Source organism: Cyclopterus lumpus, chromosome 8 (assembly GCF_009769545.1).
Source record: "Cyclopterus lumpus isolate fCycLum1 chromosome 8, fCycLum1.pri, whole genome shotgun sequence".
NCBI classification, from domain to species: Eukaryota; Metazoa; Chordata; class Actinopteri; order Perciformes; family Cyclopteridae; genus Cyclopterus; species Cyclopterus lumpus.
In genome coordinates, this window is record NC_046973.1 from 10,960,579 (window position 1) to 10,978,006 (window position 17,428).

The following is a 17,428-nucleotide window of genomic DNA, read 5'->3' on the forward strand; positions in this document are numbered from 1 at the left end:
TACAATACCGTATTTCCTTTTTCCGTGATTCTATAATCCTTAAAATACTGTGTGTGTGTGTGTGTGTGTGTGTGTGTGTGTGTGTGTGTGTGTGTGTGTGTGTGTGTCCTTTATTAGCAGTAGGCTAGATGTAACATTTCCATAGAGCTGTATGCAGCAATGTAATGTTAAAGTTGGGCTATATTTTATTTTAAACGTATTATATAATAACTACAGACCGCTATGATACATGGTAAGACCTTTTGTTCATCCAAACTGTTGTTTTGAAAAGCGTGTTTTTTAACAGCATGAAGGCTGCTTATTCTTTTACATTATTTTACCCGCAGGTCACTTCTCTTCATTTGCTTGTTTCAAAAGACTATTTGGAGTCCGAAGGCTTTCTGCACACGTCAGCATAAAATGGCAAATAAATAAAAAACATATGACAACAATACCAGCTCACATTTTTACTGTGACAGCAAATGATATTTACCTTCCTATTATTTTGTTATATGAATTACCACTGTTGAACTAGTTAACATTGAACAACTTTATTTGTGATCCATACTTATATCATTATTTGCATTACAATTTGTATTATAATTATTATACTAATGATAATAATAATAATCAGTATTTTATTATTGTTGTTGTTGTTGTTTGCTGCATCATCATCATCATCATCATCATCATCATCATCATAAATAGACGTGACATTTCAAAATCATGTTGATACATTTCAATACAACATACGACAACAATGAAATTAGTAAAATAATGTTGTCTGATTTCAGACACTTTGGAACGGAGATGGACATAGAATAATTCAAATAAAAGCAGCATAAATCATATTAAAACTTTGCATCTTATTCCCGTCCATGTTACTCTGCCCTGAACTCGTTCTGAAGGCTGCTCTGCAGTGTCGGCTCTCTTCTCTTCCACGTCGCTATATCTCGGGCCTCTTCTCATCCCGCAAACAAAAGCAATGCTCCCAAAGTGCAGCGCATGCGCACAGTTGAGATGAGCAGCACGCACTACATAGTTTTTTACATCACATTAAAAAACATGTAATTTAGCTGACGCTTTTATGCTCAAGGACACATCGACTAAGGCGGGGATTGAACCTCCAACCCCCTTATTTCAGTATATTGCATCGTATAAAGCCCGAGGCCACAAAATAAAACACAAAACTATCATGTTCGCATTTCGCTATGGCAACTCTTTTCAATCCACCACATGAATTAGATGACAATAATTCGTTTTAATAAGAAAACTATAGACTTTAGCTGACTTTATAACATAACTGTTAACTGATATAAAGACGTTTAATAAAATAAAATGTCAACTTAACATCGTCGCAATAATCCAGGCGGTTGGAGAGTTAGTTGCGTGTGTGCGTGTTCAGTAAACGTTTATTATGGACGAAGAAGATACCACCGGAAGTAGCTGCATTTGTTCAGCTGGTTTCAGAGGAGAGGCGCGTATAGACCTGCTGTTGTTAGAGTTTAATCGTCTTTTCAACAATTTGTTTCATTCTTCTTCCAGAAAAGTTGCCCATTTTCGCATAAAGGCCCGTGCACGGCTTCAATTTGCTCTGCGCGCGAAAACAGGCCAGAAAAAGACAAGGGTGTGTGTGTGTGTGTGTGTGTGTGTGTGTGGGGGGGGGGGGTTAGGGTTAGGGTTAGGGGGGGGGGGGGGGGGGGGAGACCCCTCATGTCTGGAGGGGGAGACCAAACCCTTCCATCGGCCTTTCCTGTCCGGCTGCTGGCATAGGGCCATAAATTGATTTCAGCGAGAGAGGTGAACAAAATGTCTTTAAGAGCCTGTCATAAAAATACAAACTAAAAGAGAGAATGAGAGAGAGAAAGACGGGAAGGAGAGATAGAGGAGTCACCTTGTCCTGCCTCCAGCGCCCCCCCCCCCCCCCCCCCCTTCTGTCTCTGCTCTCTTCTTCTTCTTCTACAAGAGTCTATATCTCCATCTGTTGTTGTTTGAGTCTCCTCCCTTTTGTTTTCTTCGATCTCTCTTCTTCTCTCCATCCCTCCTCTCCTCATCCCCTGCTTCCTTATATCTTCCCTTATGTGTTGTCTTCCCTCGCTGCTTTTATCCCTTATTCTCCCTCCCTCACCATTTGTCCTTTAATGTTCCCTTTCTTTGAGTCTTTTCCCTGTCATCCTCTCCCTCCTCCCCTCACCTGCTGGTTCTGGTTCTGGTTCTGGTCCCGGTCCTAGGCTGTCCTCGTCCTCCGTGCGGCTGGTCCTGCGTCGCTCTCACGCAAGAGGAAGTCGAGGTCTGCAGCATGGCGCGAGGTGTCCACTGTGGGAAGAGGTGCGCGCGAGCTGCGGTGCTGGTGAGACGGGACTTTCCTTCGGAGATCAGCTCACCACCGATGGGGTCGTGTCGGAGAGCAAAAGCCGCCCTCGTGGATTTTAAAACGGGGGAGGTTTCGTCGCAGCACATGACGGAGAGCTGGCACCCCGATGTGGATGACGCGGTGACACGGCTGCTGAAACAGGGCACGTGTCTGGTTAGCGGGTGGCAGTCTAGACCGGAGCAGAGCCGGTCGGGTCGCTGAGTGACGTGGGTAGAGGAGGAGGAGGATGTGGCGAGGGAGAGAAGGAGGGGGGCGCGCCATTTTTGTCGGAATGCTGCGGAAACTAAACGCGTGCGTTACGCACATCCAGAACCGGGACGTGTTTGCCACCTGGCAGCAGCGGTGGCGGCGGCGGCTGCTCCTCCTGGCGCATCCTCGTGCGCACAACTATGTTGTATCCGTTGTTTTATGAGCAGGTGGTTATACTACCTTGGAGTATGGGGGGGAGGGGGGGGGGGAGTTAATGGAGACGCACCTTGACCTACGTGTGTGTGTGTGTAGCGCTCTGACGTTGCTGGAGGTGGGGGAGAGGAAAGGGGGGGGGGGGTGTATTTGGGATTGAGACAGCCTTAGGGTTGGAAACGTTTCCTGTTAGGCGGCCAATGGGGCAGCCTGAGGTTCACGGGCGGGCCACGCCCCGCTCTGACGGCTGCTTTCTTTCTTCCTTTTTTTAAAAACATTTTTTATTTATAACGGGAAATCGACAACAGGCGCCATTAAAACGCGCTCTCCATATTTCACCGCTGCTTCAAATGAGAACCCCGCTCGTCCCGGAGCCGGAGAGAGTTACAGCGTGTCCTGACTCCCAAAAGCTGCATCCAATTACAGTCCAGCTCACTGCTGCAGCAGCAGCAGCCGGCGGGGGAATCCCCCCTCCGGGCTGAAGCCCGTATACACAGCTCCGAGACAGCGGATGCTCTATGAAGTATAGACTGCTCTTGTGTTCCTGAGGAATGTGTGTGTGTGGGGGGGCTGTAGGATGGAATCACAGGAGAAGTCAAGTCGTAAAGCCTACAAGAGGAGAAGTCAAGTCATAAAGCCTAAGAGGGGGTTTAGTGCGCAGCAGCAGGGTTCTTGTTTTAATCTCGTGAAGAGAAAATGGTTCAAACAGATCGGCTGAAATGTAATTAGTATTGAAATACATTTACGAAAAACCAACGCGCATCGATATATTTGTATTGTGTTTATTAAAATGTAAGCAAAGGATACATGTGTGTTGGTGGCTGCATGCACGAACCACTTATGCCTCTAAAACATTAGCAAAACAAATGAAAATATATATTAATATTTATTTCTGGATCTAAACCCACGATGCGAATATCACTGTATATTTATCTTAATATTAAATAATAAAATGCATTTAAAAAGAGGGTCTGATAATAAGGTCCACGGGGAGAAGTAGAGAAAGAGGAGGACGACCATACAAGTCCGTGAAGGGCCCGGTGTAACGCGTCATTTCTGCCTGGAGGTGTCGCTGTTTCTCTCCGACACACTTCAACCATTCAGTTCGTAAACACTGAAGAAGCGTCGTCTGCCAACACGCACGCACTGCAGCGACGGAAACCTCTGCTTGTGCACACGCAGTGCCGTAACGGAAACACATGAGACCCCCTGCAGAATAACCCTGAGAGGGCCCCCCCCAGTTTAAAATACTTTTTTTTTTATTGTGTAGCTTTATATGAGAGAGACAACTTTGAGGGATATCTTAATGTTATTACGTAATGTAATATTATTTATTTATTACATTATTCGGCCCAGATTCGGGAGCCCTGCGAGCCCCCCCCCCCCCCCCCCCCCCCCCCCCCCCCCCCCCCCCCCCCCGTGCGGGGGCTGCGGGGGTGATCTCTACGGGCCTGTGCACACGTATACAAGACTAATACACAATCAAGCAATAAGGCATAAGAAATGATCAAGTCTTCGTTCTAGAGTGTATGTTTGGATGAGATACTGAAAGCAAAAACATTGTTTTTCATAGTCTATTCTGAGATTATGGCCTGTTTTGCTTCCAAAAAACTTATTTCGAAGAAACCATTTATTTTATTACTTTTCTCGGTTTTCGTCTGTAGATTTATTTTGAATTCACCAAGAGTTACCAGAAGATAATGCCTCATTTGCATATTTAAACATAACATTTGAGAACACTTGTAATACAATAAGTAATTGATGAACTGGAGAAGTGACATAGTGATATGTTGGTTCATATTTACCATATTCACCCTTCAAAACGTCTGTAATTAAAACATTTCTCCATTTCTCCATCAAGCATTTTACAATATATATTCTGAGGGATGTACAGAGGGGTGTGTTCATTAGGCTACAACATTGTATTCTTTATTATGATTTTCTATTGACAGCATTTTCTGATTCATGGATACAACAAGATATCCAAAATGCCCTCTGAAGAAACCGTTCACTCTCATATGTCAACAAAATTAAACAACAATTTGGAACTTGGCATTATCAGGCGTTCAAATGACCACATTTGAGGATTTCAGAAAACTTGGAATACAAGCAAAAAATAAAAAATCTGATGCATGATGTCACATGGTCTTATCAAGAATGGTGGTGAAGATGCGAACAGTGGAAACAGCAGCAACAACAGCACAGAAATATCATCATAAAAATACAAATGTGTTCCACCCCCTGCACGCGGACAAGGAGCACCGGGTCCTGCAGCGACGGGCAGATATTTGCATCCGACGGCGTCATATTTCAGAAATGCTCACTGTGGGACTGGATCGCAGCTATTTGATTCATGAAGTGACTGCGACTTATTCATTAATGAGTCATTGAGTGCTTATTAATTACTTCTCATCGTGGCCGAGCAACAGGGAACCATGATGCATGAAAATCAATCGTGACTTCTTTACGCACAGCTTCAGTACGATCAGTCTGATTGTTCCTGCTGAGAGGTTTAAATCAAGACCCGGTTTCACATGTGAGACTGAGCGAGTCAGAGAGGAGAAGATGGTTTCCGTCAATAATTCTGACCAACTTCTACCATAACGCGATACAGCCAAGTTCACAAGGAGGCTTCCAGATGCTAATGCTAATTTAGAAAGGTGCTAATCAACATACATTCGTACTGATGATTGCAAATTGTATTACACTAATTATTATAATTATAATAATCTCTATATAATTTTTTTCATAATAATATTTTAAGGAGTGAACTGGCAACTCTTCCCGTGACAGTAAATACAGAAATATATCCGGTGTTATATGTTATGACCAGATATGTATCAATGTCTGAAAGTTATTCACATATGGTTATCCTCATCAGCTTTCATCCAACCTGACGTCACTCTCCCGGGACGGAATGGAGGGAGGTGACTGCTCAATATGAATCACCATCACTCACATCGAAGCCTCTGAAATATACCCTCAGTAACATTTACAGATTTTAATTAATATAGAAAAAGTCATGTTATGGTTCATTTAGGTCCACATCCGTACAGTTTTCCTGTCTGTGACTCGAACGGACCATGCACGTGATTATCAAAACAGCTGGGTAATGACGTGAACATAAGTCCGGGATCAAGCTGTATCATGCTGTTTTCTTGGAGGGAAAAATTGCCAAAATGCCGCGCTTGTTCTTTGATGACACCGAGTGTTGAGTTTTAGCTGCAGCCCAGATGGATACTGGGTCAAAGAAACCACTGGAGGAGCGCGTGGAGTCCAGATCGGCCTTTCCTTCCTTCCAATCAGCATCACCGCGGTAACCTCACCAGGAGGAGGCGGACACTTCACACTTAAACCTCAGCACATCACCGCGTGACAAACGACCTCCTGGGTGGAGGATCTGATATGTCTCTCCCTGTCTTTCTCCCTCTCTCTCTCTCTCTCTCTCTCTCTCTCTCTCTCTCTCTGTTCTTTTCCCACGGTCTGTCGGCGCTGTTCCCCCGCCATGTGTCAGCCGGTCGGTCCCGGTTCTCTTTGCCGCAAGTTTGGACGTTGAAGTTCCGCGCGGATGTGGGCACCCTGCTGTAAAACCTCGCTTGTGTGCGGGGCATGAGGGAGAGTGGGGGGGGGGGGGGGGGGGGGGGGGGCATTCCAGCGATCATTCTCTCTCACACTCATATCCTCTCCCCATAATTATAAACAGAAGAAGAGCTGCTGACACAAGCGCGCGCGCGCACGCACGCACACACCCTTCAGCAAATTGTGGACCCACCCCACAAACACACTCGCACACACGTCCACACCCCCGGTCAAGCTCGTATAACTGGGCACCATGACAACGGGCCCCAGATCGCTATAAAGTTTTACAGCACAGAAAGAGGCCTGAAACTAGCACTATCTCTCTCTCTCTCTCTCTCTCTCTCTCTCTCTCTCTCTCTCTCTCTCTCTCTCTCTCTCTCTCTCTCTCTCTCTTTGTGTGTGTGTGTGTGAATGGGAGAAAAGGTTGAAGAAAACGGAATCCAGGTCAAAACAGATTGTATCTCTCTCTCTCTCTCTCTCTCTCTCTCTCTCTCTCTCTCTCTCTCTCTCTCCTGCTGTGAGGACTGGCTTTCCATAAAACAAGTCGCGAGGGAATTGAGGCATTTTTTTTCTCATTAAATCGCTCCGCTGAGCGCATTCGGAAAATGTTTTTCATTTGCATTTCATAAACGGACGCGGACGCACGCGGCCCTCCGCGACCTTGCAATCTGAAGGTCGAGGTCGATTCACGATGGAGTAGGTCCCCGTGTCTCACCGAGCCACACACATACACACACACACACACACTCACACACTCACTTACACACGCACATACACACACACTCACACACACGCACATACTCTCACACGCACTCACACGTCTGAAGGCGGAGGTCGATTCAGGCTTGAGTAGTTCCCTGTGTCTCACCGAGAGAAACACACACTCATACACGCACACACACGTGTTGTTTTGCAATTGCAAACACACAAAAATGGCACTCGGTTTACAAGTTTGCTAAATACTATTCAGTTATCAACATTAGACATATCAGTCAAACAACAACACTTAATCATTATCAGCTGTAACACATGTAACCAATTAGATAGCTTAAAATATCAGAGCTTCAACTCTACAGTGTGAACAACAATGTAGAGATGCGGGATTTAGTTTACAGTACAATACTGTAATGGGTCATGTCATCTTGAGCTATGAAGTCATTGTGTCTTATACTGTTATGAGTAGATGGAGAATAAACTCGTTTGTAATATGTATTACAATATTCGAAGGATGAAAATGCCAAAGACTATAATAGTGTTTTTTATTAGCAGTCGGCATGTGGAAATAGTTATTAATTATTAATGTTTGTGTGGAAAGTTTTTATCCAAAAATACACTTTTAAGTGTTTAAGTAGTTTTGAATGAAGTTTTAGCTTTTGCAAGAGATTATCATTTTGGGTTTGACAGTTTCGCAAATTGTGTTTTCGCAATTGACACAAAAATAAAAGATTAAACTGTAAATATGTATACTGTGTTGTACCACAGGGCTGAATAAGGCTCTGAATAAAAATCCACGTCCCACTAATTGAGAACCTCTTCATGATCTGTGACATGAGGCCATGTGCACAACATGTGAGTAGTAAGCAACGAATGAGGAACAATCCTGAATAAATCTTATTAAAAGACTATAATACTATACAGGGAGTTTGATTTAAATGGGCCTTGACCCCCAAAATAACAAATAAATAGTTTTGTTCTGCTATTTGTCAGATTGTCTCTAATAAAATGAGACTCATGTCATTCTACTTGTGGTCACTCAAGATCATCCACAGGCCGTGTAGTGAGAGGGATTTTCAGAAAAATGCAAATAAAATAAAAATTCGTCAGATGTTTAATAGATGTAGAGAAGTATAAATACATCACATCAATTAGAGCAGTTAGATATGTTGCTATATTAGCTCATTAATCTCCCACTTCACATGTTCAATGAGAACATCGAAAAAGATCTTAAAAGTAAAGTTCACCCGGATGCTACTTATTCTCCATCACACATTGGAGCCAGATGTGCTTCTGGACATCTGGCTCGTCTGAAATAGCAGAGTCACCAGAGAGGAGATGCCAAATACGTCTCCTCTCCTCAGCATTGAAACACTCTCAGCGAGTTCACATGAGAGCTTCTCTCTGATTGCTGACGTGCAGCTGCGGGCGAGTTATTCATATAATAATATGTTGCTCGTCTCCTCTCTGTGCATCATGTGAGGTCGCGTTGCATGTGTGTCAAACATGCAGGATATGCACAGCCTTCTGCTCGTATCCGGTAATCTGAGGGATCATTGCGTTAGGATATGGTTGGATTCCTTTAACAATAACTCTTTGAACAGAGTTGAAAAACAGAATGAGCGTACTATTCACATTTCAAATCCACTTCTCTTACATCCAGCAAGCTTTCTAGTTTCCTTCCTCTCTATATTGTGAAGGTTTTTACAGAGGGGATTATTCATATTCATTCATAGTCTGATTTATACCGCATTTCATTACAAAGAAAATGGCCAAAATAGCTTTTTTTTTTACAACATTTTCTGATTCATGGAGTGATACAAAGAGATATAAAACATTCCATCTTAAACTCCAATATGTCAACCAAATAAATTCTGAACCTGGCTTCATCCAATGTTCACATTTTCTGGAAATGAATGCCAATTAGCCCATATCGAGTAAGACAATGCATGATTTGCATATTTAAAAATACAATTTCAGAAAACACGAAACGGAATCATGTGTATGCAATACACTTTGGGAGTTCCATAGTGATATCTCTTGTTAGATGTGTTCTCTTTTCACCTGAAGTGTTTTAATATTCCACCTTATTATCGGCTGCATTATTACACATTTTGATCCAGTTTCTTCTACCAACGACTGGATTCCTTCCACCGGGGATCCTTGTCTCCATTAACACAAATCCTCCATAATAAATGACATATATTGTGAACTTTGTTGAACCGTCAGAAACCATTCAGACATTTAGAATAGTCCTCTCAGTATCTCAGTCAGATGTCTAACATCAGGAATATTTGACCTTCAAAGCACCAATTATTGGGGTTTTATCGTGAAATATTTTGAGATGCTAACACAATTAAGTCTTTTAGAATTTAGATGACCAGATATTATCTGAGAGAGGTCAGACACGTTTGAACCATAAATATGTGTCATCTGAGTAAGAATACCACTTGCTGTGTGAAATGAAATGCTCCTGTATGACCAGCAGGTGGCGCTGTGCTACAAGGAAAGACAACGTGACATTTCTAAAACTCTTGGATTACTTGAAAAATCCGGTGTGACTCAACTAATGACGCAATGAAACTACAACGCGTCGAATTGTATACGAATTATATAATAAAAGTCCATGTTTAAGATAATTTTTCCTGCGCATTAAAGTCATAATCAGTGGTTCATTTAAAAATGTGTTATTTATGAAAGGGGCACATTTCATGAACCTATTTCAAATGCCTTATTTGATGAATGTATTATGGACGTTATGACGATGACATCATCACTTGTCACTTTTTATTGACCACGCTGATGGATGGCTTTCATGCGGAGCCATTTCCAAACTGAAACGCATCCAGTAATTGGAATTTGGAGGCGAGAAGCTCTTTGTCTGCTCCCGTCTCCATCAGCCCTCTAACCCGCCGTCGTCTTTGTTTCCTTCTCCCAGCATGCACCGCGCTCGGGGGCCCCGCGGCTCTTTTACGGTTTGTGTATTTCACCGGGCTCTTTTATTGCCACCAGCAGACAATTAAAGTCTGCTGAACACACGCTTGCTGCCGGTCAGCAGGCTGCGGCTCCATAAAAGCGTCTTTCTGTGAGAAACGAGTGGCCACACCTTCATGGGGAGACGCAGGAGGCAGATAGAAAAGCCACAGCGATCAGGATTTCATTCCCAGTTCCATAACCCCCCCCCCCCCCCCCCCCCCCCCCCCACACACACACACACACACACACCCCTCAAATGGGTCTCATTTGACCTTGAGGCTGAACTAAAGTGCAGCGTGGAGCTTCTGTCTTTGTTGTGTTGTCCCGCATTATACCTGAGGTGGGATTACATGGCGGCCTGTCCAGTACAGGTCGGTCCCTATGGGAGAGAAATCATCCAGATCCATCCTGAGAGGAACCTTTTCCAGGCTGTGGCGAACAATGAAACTGGATTTGTTTGTTTTTGGAATGAGGGTAATTTTGAGTATTGGACAAATACAAATCCTGACTGTGGGTCAGTGGTTAGCAGGTCCGTCTTTCAATCAGAGGATTGCGGTTCCATCCGAGGCTGTGCTGGCCTTAGTCGATGTGTCCTTGAGCAAGACCCTTAACTCTGAATTGCTCCCTGTAGTATGTATGTGTATGATTGTAAGTCGTCAACTAAATGTAATGTAATGTAATGTAACGTATCGTGATGCCGGATGAAAAGTCAGAGGGTCACCAAAGGTCACAAAGGGCATGTGCACCAAATGGTAATCCAAACAACAGATTCATCATCAAATCTGTTTTTTGGCCAACTGGGTTGCACCATACAAGTACAAGATATGCTCAGAAGACACTGTTAGTAGGACACTTCACCTCCACTTGATTCCCTCAAACACAATCTTTGCATGTCATTCATTTCCACATCCTCCTTTCCTCTCGTCTCAGTGCACGTTATAGTTTGTAGATGTTTGTGCTGTATACGGTATTCTAATTTTTTTTAGAGTCATGCATTGCTTGCACTTATGCTGCTGTGTTACTTCAGTGCAAGAGTGAACTGACGGCATTATGTCCATTGCACGGAAAGAATAAAAAAGATTATACAAGTAAATTACAATTGCAAATGCAAGATGCTGCATTCGTGAATGACGTTTTGTTATATATGTATATATAAAACTCATTTTATTTTTCTCACATGTCTCCAAGGCAAACAAATAATGCCAACACAGAGAAAAGTCTTGAATGAATTGTAAGTAAATGGGGGCAGAACCAAAACACATGATATAACATATATGATAAGGTTCAGGCAACCTAACCTAGTTAGTTGGGTCGAGGAAAAAACATCAGGGTTGGGGTTCAAATGTCAAACTCAAATTAATTTAAACATACATTAAGTAACATGTAGACGTGACATAAGTAAACATATACACATAAACATCATTAACGTCTCCTGGTTGGAGACCTGTGTTTGTCAGACAAATACTCACGAAAGCGCCAAATGTGGATTAATCCCCAACAAATGCACCATTTCCTCCTGTTTGAGTAAGGTCTGATACTGTGGCCAGATGTTTGAGGGAATGATTGGGCCTTTTTTAAATTATTATTATGAAACAATAGACCCCATGCCACATCATTCTCTTAAATTTGTCTCACAATATCAATTTTAATTTCCACCAGTCACTGGCATTCTTTGTCAGAGGACCATGTATGCCCGAACCACACACGTCATATTGTGGATCAAAGTGGTGGACCAACCACATGGTAGGATTCTATTGTAATATGTTGTTTATGATAGTACTGGTGCTTTTAATGTCTCCTGCTCTTCTTCTCCGTCTCCTAGATGCAGTTCCCCCTGACGAACATTAGATGGAGAAAGAGAGCTAAAGATTCTACTTCCCTCTGAATATAAATCCTGATCAATCACTCAGTTGAACACACTGTGTCTGTCCCGCCTTGTTTTACACTTTAGTCTGAGGCTTCTGTCCAACAGTCTTGTGTCTGGTTTGTAATCCAATTATAATACTGACAATCATGTTATTTTTGTTATTGGTGGTGTTATAACTTTTTGTTGTTGTTGACGTCCTCAGTCCAGTTCCCTCCGATTCTGTCACGTTTATTTCGTTGTATACCAGTGTTGCATGAGTTATGTGAGCATTATTCATTAAAAGCACCTCCTTTAAAATAAAGAATGTAATTTTAATGTGGATCAAAGCAACAAGGCACAACTTAGCTGGCCACTATAACTGGTTCTGATTTTAAATATATTATATTATATATAGTTATATCATTTTTAAAAAAAAATTGTCAGGAGTAGACAGGAACTCCAGGTGTCTTCCTGCATTGCAACATGAAGTGTTCCATCTACACTTACTAGAGATTTAAATTAATATATAAAAAGTTGCTAAAATCAGATCAAAAACAGAGTTTACTTGTCAGTTTAAATCAGAAGCCTGCACATATTTTTATGGATGAAGAACATGTGTTATATTTGCAGCAGTCATCTTGTATCCTTCAGTCGTTTTTATTATTATTATAATCATCATCAAAATTATGCACAACAATTATGATATGACAACATGTCCACACATATGTCAACCCGACACTGAATGATGTAAATTCAATCCTATCTTTATTCACAGGTTCTTTGTGCTCTAACAGAATGAGCTCATCGGCACATATTCAGTCAAATGTTCATGTATGTCAACAATCAGGAATAAGGTAATTCCTCATTAACGCTGCTTTTTGGTGCCCATTTCTACAACTTTAACCAGTTAGAACAATGTCTGAGCCACATAATGAGTTGGCTCACAATCTCCAGGAACTAAAACGCTGCATTGGAAGAACAATTCTTACAATCTGCAACGTGTAATAATAAGTATGGGGCTCTGTCCATATTTAGCTGTCTCTGTGGTGGGACACTGAACGGTGATTTAAAATACTCACTTGGTTGCACATATTATACAAATAGCTGAATATTATTGATACTGAGGTTGAAGCATTTTGTTCCTATTATCTATATTTTTAAAAAGCATGTATTAACAATCCATTCTTGTACTTTGAAATGATGTCAGTCCGACCATATGTACAAAAAACGTTATAAATAATAGCACTTATCTAAACAAGGTTATAATTTTCTTCACAACATTAAAAAATATATATAAGTAACCCGACTTAATATAGCAAATATAGTGATAATGACAATTACAAAACTACGATAAGAGCAGAAAAGAAAAATAAAGCAATACAAAAGATACAAATGAAGCAGTGGACAAGGCTTTCCTATAAAAATTGTTTTTAGCAATTATTGAGAAACAGATTAAGTCGAAGGCGTCAAACATGAAGGCAACCACCCTCCGTCAGCAGCATTGAACTGGGGACCACAAGCGAGGGAAGGGATGAGGATCCGAGGTTTAGACTAGGAGACAAAAGCTCAGTGACAGAGGTGGGGTTCAGACCTTGTTGAGCTTAAATCTTGAAATCAATCCAGAAATTAACTGGCAACCAGTGAAGAGGGTTAAATAGGGGTGATATAATATTATCATTGCCATTTTAACTCTCAATATTATGCACAATATTACTTTTCTATTTTAGTTTCTATTAGGCACTGGTGTTATTATTACTTCTTATACACTTTGTATTTTTACTCTTGTTTTTGTATCTTATGTTGTTCTAATTTACATTTTCCACTTATTTTCCCCTCATTGCCATTTTATTTTTATACTGCTTATACAATTAATACTCTTTACTCTAGTGTTCATATGTTTATATTTTGACTGTATTGTTTTTTATTTTATTCTTCTGTTGTAATCTATGATCAACCTCTGGCACGAGAATTTCCTTTCAGGATTAATAGAGTTTATCTGATCTTATCTTTTATGGTACTTACGAGCTGTAAACAGTGTTTTGCAATAGTCCAGACGTAATGAGACAAATAATACATCTTACGGTTGAATAATAACCATAATCTATGAAAGATGTGGAATAAATATACATATACGTGTATATATATATATATATATATATATATATATATATATATATATATTAGGTGAGGCTGGTGGTGCTGAACCAAACATAGGATTTAATTCTGTTCTCAAACAGCATTTGTAGCTACCAACGAAAATGAATGCACTGTAATTCGTTGATATCCCTCAAAAATCAGTTCCTATGTACTCCACGTTATCATGAACCAGGAAGTATAGAGATGACAAAAAGTGGATAGGTCAAACAGAAAACGGCCTTTCTCCCAGAAAGTCAACGTTTATTTATCACATAACCCCCAGAGTTATTTTAACCCAAACCACAAACTTTTCCTAAACCCAAGCAAATAGTTTTGTGTCCTAAACATAACTGAGTTCCTGTAAAGAAGTTTAATTTTCAACAAAATGTAATGCTTGTAATGAGCCGGAAGTAACCTTTCTGTAAAATATCATACAATTTATGAGGCTGCGTTGAGATGGAGGTTTATTTTGAAAAAATAAGTATGAGTGGAAACTGACACGTCCAAAAACTAACACTAGAGTGGAAGCTAGAGCGCCATAGTTTGAGGCTTAAGATGTCACCCTCGCTGACTGAAATACCGAAGTGCTGGTATTTGACAAGTTTGGAGTGAAAATGTGTCGACGCAATCAGAAACGATGTGCTGGGAATCCGATGTTTTAGAAAGGCCTTGGGTGGAAAAGTCCTTTCCTACTAACCACAACTTTAAGAAAAGTAATATCTATCTGGTGCTGTGGTCCAACCAAAACAGAATAATTATTACATTAATTGACACCACATGTAGCTGTCTCTCAGCAGATAGCATGCCCAGTTCTTACATTCTATCCTTTTGTTGGTGCTACAGATGGACAGAAACTTTCTGCTACAAACACACACACACGCACGCACACACGCACGCACACACACACGCACACACACGTACGTTCAGGTGTTGATAAACCACCCAGGTGGAGGTCCTCTATTCCTTTAGCTCAGTTTTACAGGAGCAACAACATGGTGGTCAGAGCAGGAAGTGAGTCTGAGGTCAGCTGATCCCATACACATCTGCTTCTTATCACCATGCCAACGCTGTTTGTGTGTGTTCCTAACCGAGGCTACCTTTGGGGACACATTTCAGATTGGGGATAAAAACTGTAGGGAAAAGGCTCTTTTTTGGGTCATTGGTAAAGGTGTCCAATATGTTTTCAATTTTGGCCATTTACAAAAAATATATAATAAGACACGGACCAAACTATGGTAAATGTTTAGTTTTTTTTACCAGTTACACTGCTCTGTGTTTAGACCAGAACATTTATAATTTTCATCAATCAACATCAATCATGTATATGTTTTGTGTGTGTTGAGTTTGGTCAAAGAGGGCCCTAGATTTAGAAATTGTGTTTTAGGAATTGCATAAAAAAACTGGAGGCTCTCTCGGTGATAATAACCAACTCACTTGTTTCATGATGAAACTCATGATGTCCAACGTGAGTCAACGTAAATGAGGGAGAAAATCTGAATCAAAACACCTATACCAGCAACATGCCTTCATCTCTGCTAAACAACTGGGCCACACACTCACGTTTATAAGGTCAAGATCATTGTCGGGGCTGTAAAATGTCACAGATGACGACTGCGTCGCCTGCCAGTACATTTGGTTGTTTAACAGCTGCCTGCAGTCCTAAACTAACCCTGGCTTTGTTTGAAGAGGACAAGTTCCTTTTCTGTTGTCCGCTGCATGTTGGACTGTGTGTGTGTTTAGGTGCCACTGCATTATTTTGCACAACATATTGTTTTGTCGCAATTGTTGTTCAGAAATAACCTACTGAGCGTATATATTTAACACGTGCCACATGACCTAACTTTAGGTAAAACAACCTTAAGTAAAGTAACTTTAAGTAACAAGTAACATAAACTTTAAGTAACTTCAAATAACCCAAATTGAAGTAACACAACCTTAAATAACACATCTTTAAGTAACACAACTTTAAGTAACACAACTATAAGTAAAGCAACTTTAGGTAATGCAACTTTAGATAACGCAACTTTAGATAATGCAACTTTAGATAATGCAAATTTAGTTTAGTAACGTAACTTTACTTAAAGTAACGTAACTTTAAGTAAAGTAATTTTAGGCAGCGTAACTTTAAGTAACATTAACATTAGGTTGTGATTAACTCTGACCAACCTTATGAGTGCACTAACGATAGCTAGCCGTGATAAGTTTGGTAGAAAACTAATGTCAACGTTACCACAACAGGAAACCAATACAAAAAGATTAAAGTAATCACTTAAACTAACGTTTAAATTGGTGAGCTTATGACATTAGCGTTGCTAACTAATGTTAGCTAATGTTAGCAAACTCATGAAGTTAGTGCAAGTAATATGCTGCTCAATGTATGTAAGCTAACCGTTTATGTTACAGTTATATCAAAATATTAAGGCTGTATTGTTCACTTTGACGTTATTGGTAGAGGTTGTGTGGCTTCTTCATAAACAGAGCCGGTGCGAAAGTAACACTTTTCAGATATCATTTTTGAAAGACAGACATTGCAGAGAGAAATACACTTTACATTGTGATCAATAACTCACACGAGTTCTACCTATAGTAGGCGTTATTTTGTGGAAAAACATTGGTCAAATGTTGAACAACTGTTGAACGACTTTGAAGAGACTGATTGCACATCACTACCTTTGTAAGTCAGGCTGAAAGTAACACCCGTTAGGCTCGAAAGGGACACAACCCTATAAACTTGTTTTCATTAAACAGGTCTAACAATGTCCTTCTTGATATGTGATTCCAAAACAAATTATCCACATATATTAATAAATACTATTGAATTTCATTTTCAATTCCATCAAACGTTTTACAACAACAGCACGAGCAACCGTTGAAGAAAATGTAACAGTAAAACATTGTTTCAGATTGAGACAATTTACTGACACTATTACAATGAATGTGCTCCATTACTTAAGTTCCATTCTTACTGTCGAGGGACAAAAGAAACACCTGTTACTTTTATCCCGACAATGACTTTACTGCGACTGAAAAACTCAGGATGTGTTAAAGTACAAAATAATCTGACAAATGATCATAACCGATTGAGAGAATTTACTTTGCCTGATTCTTAACAGCGTTATGGGAGTATGACGTATCCATGTGATTTTCGGGGTTCTGGAAAGTTTTGCGTGGTGATGTAGTTCGGCATATTAGACTGATGTGGTGTGGGCTCAGAGAAAATCGCTGCATTACTTTGGTCCCGCATTCATTTCATATCGGCTCTCCCCTAAAGAACGTATGCTATTGTGTCTCTGGCGTACACAATTTAAGACGTCCCTTCTTTCTCCAAACTCGGGATTGGAAAGGGTCCGATTGAGGTGAGCCCGGAGCTCGGCAGCTAGACCCTTCTCAGTATTTGAGGAATACATTCAAATTGGACAATT